We start from the raw sequence: 5,995 nt of genomic DNA on the forward strand, positions 1-5,995 counted from the left end.
AAATAAATCTTTAATAGAAAGAAAAAGAAACGATAACTAGGCTCAGCTGTGATGTATATGTTGGAATTATGAGACAGAGACAGTGATAGAGAGAGACAGAGAGAAAGGTCTTCCTTTCATTGGTTCACCCCTCAAATTTCTGCTATGGCCGGTGCACCACGCCGATCCGAAGCCAGGAGACAGGTGCTTCCTCCTGGTCTCCCATGCGGGTGCAGGGCCCAAGCACTTGGGCCATCCTCCACTGCCTTCCCGGGCCACAGTAGAGAGCTGGACTGGAAGAGGAGCAATTAGGACAGAGTCTAGCGCTCCAATAGGGACTAGAACCCCGGTGTGCCGGCACCACAGGTGGAAGATTAGCCTAGTGAGCTGCAGCGCTGGGCAGCGCTGGCCTAGAGACAGAGTATTTTAAAAACTATAATCATTTTATCACATAAGATTTTTAAGAAATGGAAAAAGAGTTTAATGATATAAATGGAAGTATAAATTATAATAATCAAGAGGAAATGCTGTGGAACCCCACAGTAATGAAAATGAGCTCATCAGAAGTCTTAGATAAGAATTGGGGAATTGGAAGTAGGCCAGTAGAAGCTGCTCACACTAACATGAATGAGGATAAAGAATTAAGAACTCAGAACAGAGCACAGAATGACTGGTTGATGTAAAGTTCACATAATCTGAATTCTCAGGAAAAAAGAGTAAGACATAAGAAATATTTGAAGAATTGCTGTCTAAGCACTTTGCGTAACTAATCACAAAAAGCAAGCCACATACATAGTGACGTAAAGAACACAAAACAGGATAATTTCAAAATAAACACCCACACAAAATCCTACCTAGGAATATCATATTCAAACTGTGGCAAATTGAGCAGAAAATGAAAACTTGAAGGGAGACAGAAACAAGAAAGCCTTATCGTCAGAGCAGAACAAGGTAAGAGCTAATACAGACTTTCTAACACCATGCAAACAAAGAGAAACCGGAAACTTGTAAAGTTTAGAAAGAAAAATCCTATTAACCCTAGAACTCATTATCCAGTGAAATCATCCCTCAATAGTGAGGAGGAAAAAACTATTTCCAGAATACCAAAATTAATAGAATTGATCAGAAAGATCTTAAAAGAAATATCAAAGAAACTCTTCAAGCAGATGTAAAATGATTTAGATCACAAGGTATGGTCTTATTTTTTAAAAAAAGTAATATTGAGGGAGGAATAAATGGATTTAAGGTAAGATCCTCTATGATGGGTCAGCGCCGCGGCTCACTAGGCTAATCCTCCACCTAGGGCGCCAGCACCCCAGGGTTCTAGTCCCGGTCAGGGCACTGGATTCTGTCCTGGTTGCTCCTCTTCCAGTCCAGCTCTCTGCTGTGGTCAGGGAGTGCAGTGGAGGATGGCCCAAGTGCTTGGGCCGTGCACCCACATGGGAAACCAGGAGAAGCACCTGGCTCCTGGCTTCGGATCAGTGCGGTGCACCGGCCGCAGCGTGCCGGCCGCAGCGGCCATTGGGGGGTGAACCAATGGAAAAGGAAAACCTTTCTCTCTGTCTCTCTCTCACTGTCCACTCTGCCTGTCAAAAAAAAAAAAAAAAAAAGATCCTCTATGATATATACTTTAACAGATAAAAAGACCTTTTGGGGCCATCCATTCGGCATAGTGGGTAAAGCCGCCACCTGCAGTGCCAGCATCCCATATAGGCCCTGGTTCGACTCCTGACTGCTCCACTTCCAATCCAGCTCTCCGCTATGGCCTGGGAAAGCAGTAAAAGATAGCCCAAGTCCCTGGGCTCCACTACCGGTGTGGGAGACCCGGAAGAAGCTCCTGGCTTCTGGCTTCGGTTTGGCATAGCTCCGGCCGTTGTGGTAAATTGGGGAATGAACCAGCGGGTGAAAGACCTCTCGCTCTCTGCCTCTCCTTCTCTCTCTGTGTAACTCTGACTTTCAAATAAATAAATAAATCTTTAAAAATAGATGCCTCCTAAAGCAATAATCATAACAATATACTAAGCAATTATATCATACAGATAAGTGAAATGAAGACTATAATCCCCTAAGTGATAGAAAGGGAGAACTCAAACTGTTATGTTGTAAGATACAAATACCACCGGGAAAGTAAACAGCGTGATTTGAATTAAAATTAGGTCATTTTAAAGATGAGTAGTGTAAACGTCAGGAAAACCACAATTTTTCACTTTTAAAGACATATGATAGATATCAATTCTCTAAGAAGACAGAGTCCTTGGGGCCAGCATGATGGCACAGTGGGTTAAAGCACTGGCCTGAAGCGCCAGCATCCCATATGGGCACTGGTTTGAGACCTGGCTGCTCCACTTCCAATTCAGCTCTTTGCTATGGCCTGGGAAAGCAGTAGAAGATGGCCCAAGTCTTGGGCCCCTGCACCTGCGTGGGAGACCCAGAGGAAGCTCCTGGCTCCTGGCTTTGGATCGGCGCAGCTCCAGCCATTGCGGCCATCTGGGGAGTGAACCAGCGGATGGAAGACCTCTCTCTCTGTCTCTACCTCTCTCTGTAACTCTGTCTTTCAAATAAATAAAATAAATCTTTAAAAAAAGAAGATAGGGTCCTAGATGTGTATGTACCCAGGAGCATGTTGAAATACATGAAGCCAATGCAGATAAAACTAAACAGAGGAATGGACACATCCGTTGGAGGGGCTGGGGATTTCTCCTACAGCAGCTGATACAAATGACTTGAACAACGCTGTTAACCACCTTGACCTAATAGACGATTACAGGATCCTCCATCTAACAGAATATACATTCTTCTCAAGGTCACACACAAACTTCACCAAGACAAAGTACAGTGTTGGCCTTACTGGGTAGAATATAATCCAATTGTTCAAAACAGTTTGGATTTTAAAATATATTTATTTATTCATTTGACTGCAAGAGAGCAAGAGAGATGGAGAGACAGAGAGAGCTCCCATCTGCTCATTCACTCCCTAATGCTGGGACTGGACAAGGGCTGAAGCTCAGAACAAGGAACTCAATCCAGACCGCCCACGTGGGTGATAGCAACACAACCATTGAGACATCCTTGCTGCCCCCCAGGGTCTGCAGTAGAAGGTAGCTGGAGTCAGAAGCAGATTCTCTGGTATTAGCTGCAGTCATCTTAACTCTCATTTTTCTCACTAGACCAAACAGATCACGATGGAGCTAAACCAGAAATCAACAACTAAAAATAGATAGAAATCCTCCAGGTAGGCATGAATTAAGAAACACGTTTCTAACTAAATACGGGTCAGTGAAGAATTCTCCAGAGAAATTTAAAACTATTTTGAATTAGGGACCGGCGCTGTGGCATAGTGGGTTAACGCCCTGACCTGAAGCGCCGGCATCCCATATGGACCCTGGTTCGAGACCCAGCTGCCCCACTTCTGATCCAGCTCTCTGCTATGGCCTGGGAAAGCAGTAGAAAATGGCCCAAGTCCTTGGGCCCCTGCACCCAGATGGGAGACACGAAAGAAGCTCCTGGCTCCTGGCTTCAGATCAGCGCAGCTCCGGCTGTTGTGGCCATCTGGGGAGTGAACCAGCAGAGTGGAAGACCTCTCTCTCTCTCTCTCTCTCTCTCCCTTTCTGCCTCTCCTCTCTCTGTGTAACTCTGACTTTCAAATAAATAAATAAATAAATCTTTAAAAATTTTTAAAAATTTAAAAAAAGTATTTTGAATTAAATTAAAATAATTTATATTGTATATATGAAGTACTTCAAAAAGCTCATGGAAATGGAATTAAGTTAGCTTATTTTGCCGCAAAAAAATCAAAATCCATAAATAGTTTTTAAAAATAATATTTATTTCCCTGAAATTTTTAAAGATTCTTGTCTAGTAAGAACAAACTTGGCTGTTATGTTTTTTAAAGATCTGTGTATTTTTCTGAAAGTCAGAGCAACAGAGAGAGAGAGAGAGAGAGAGAGAGAGACTACAATACCAGGTCCAGGCCAGGATGAAGCCAGGAGCCAAAAACCCTATCTGCACCTCCCACATGGGTGACAGGGGCCCCAGTACCCAGGCATTTTGCACTCTTTCCCAGGCACACTAGCAAGAAGCTGGACCAGAAGTGGAACGGCTGGGACTCAAACCAGTGCTCTGCTATGAGATGCCAGCATTGCAGGCAACAGCTTAACTTGCTGTACCACGACACCAGTCCATTGCATTTTATAACTGCTTCATAAGAATATTACATAACTTGTGTTTTAAAACAAATTCTTATCTTTTTCCATTTCCAATTGATTTTTTAAAAACATATTATGATCATTAATAGAGTTCATCTTTTGGACCTTTTTCCCTCTTCTTTCATTTCCATTTCTAGCTTTCCTGACTTTATACATTTTTGCTATTTCCAACCTTAATTTTTCAGCAACTGTTTTTCCTAGTAGTTAAAATGTTGTTTGTGTATGTGTGTAATACTTAATATAATTCTTACAATAAAATAAGCTTATAGATAGATTAAAAACTTATTCAGATCCATGAGTGCTAGATTTATCTCTAATTCAACACTTTTACTGTAATCTACTTTTATTTATTCATTTTCATTTCATTTGAAAGGCATGAATACATAGAGAGAGAGACAGAGCCAGAGAGGCACAGCCTAGTATTATTCAGCACGACTTGATTTTCTCCCTTCAACAAACAGAATGTGTCCTCAAACCCGTTGAATCTTCAGATACGAAAATGACTCAGCTGTTCACCAAAGTGGAATCGGCAGATACAAGTAGCCTCTTTGACAAACTGCAGAAGGAACTTGATGCTTTGACTCTGCCGGCCCCAGCTGCTGAGACACAATCATATCTTCAGATTTTGGCAGCAATGACACAGAAACTGATGGCCAACAACTTGAGGAAGTTCCATTACATAATGATGTCATGTTCCCTTCATCCAATGAAAAATTGCAGGATATAAATTTGGCAATGTCTCCATTACCTGCCTCTGAATCTCCAAAGCCACTTCGAAGTAGTGCTGACCCTGCGCTCAATCAAGAAGTTGCATTAAAATTGGAACCAAATCCAGAATCACTGGAACTTTCTTTTCATGCCCCAGATTCAAGGTCAGCCAGCAAGTCCTTCTGATGGAAGCACCGGAGCTCACCTGAGCCTACCAGTCCAAGTGAAAATTGTTTTGATGTGAACAGTGACATGGTCAATGTTTTCACACTGGAATTGGTAGAGAAACTTTTTGCTGAAGGCACAGAAGCAAAATATCCATTTTCTACTCAGGACACTGATTTAGACCTGGAGATGTTAGCTCCCTACCTCCCAATGGATGATGACTTCCAGCTGTGGTCCTTCGACCAGCTGTTGCCTTTAGAAAGCAGTTCTGCAAACATGGTGACAATGTTCCTGCAGACTCAAGTGCAAGAACCTGCCAACGCCACTGCCACCACTGACGAATTAAAAACGCTGACAAAAGACAGAATGGAAGACGTTCAAGTGTTGACTGCATCTCCGTCTCCTACCCACATACCTAAAGAAACTGCTCATGCCACAACATCACCACTGTATAGGGATACTCCAAGTGGGACAGCCTCACCAAATACGGCAGGAAAAGGAGTCATAGAACAGACAGAAAAATCTCATCCGAGAAGCCCTAACGTGTTAGCTGTCACTTTGAGTCAGACAGACTGGCAGGCAGAGAGTGATCTTCCATCCACTGGGTGACTACCCGAATGATCCCAACAGCCAGGGCCAGCCCAGGCCACAGGCAGGTTCCTGGGATTCCACCTGGGTCTTCATGTGGGTGTCAGGGAACCCAAGTACTTGAGCCGTCATCTGTTACCTTCCAGGGTGTGCGCTAACAAGGAGCTCAATGGGAAGGGGAAGGGCTAGCACCCAGAAGCAGGCATTCCAACATGGGATGTGGGTGTCTCAAGCAGCGTTTTAGCTCCTGCCCCAAACACTCACTCTTCTGCACACAGCACATACTGTCTCACTTGACACCCAGCTCGCTATCTGACAAATGAAGTCACCTATCTACACATTCAGTTCAG

General features: G+C 43.5%; 1 pseudogene; it reads left to right on the plus strand.

Annotated features, from left to right (window-relative positions):
- The first annotated feature begins 446 nt into the window (after positions 1 to 446).
- LOC133752233 (hypoxia-inducible factor 1-alpha-like) lies at positions 447 to 5,666 on the plus strand (annotated as a pseudogene).
- The last annotated feature ends 329 nt before the right edge of the window (positions 5,667 to 5,995 follow it).

The sequence above is a fragment of the Lepus europaeus genome, chromosome 2, assembly GCF_033115175.1.
Source record: "Lepus europaeus isolate LE1 chromosome 2, mLepTim1.pri, whole genome shotgun sequence".
Taxonomy (NCBI): domain Eukaryota; kingdom Metazoa; phylum Chordata; class Mammalia; order Lagomorpha; family Leporidae; genus Lepus; species Lepus europaeus.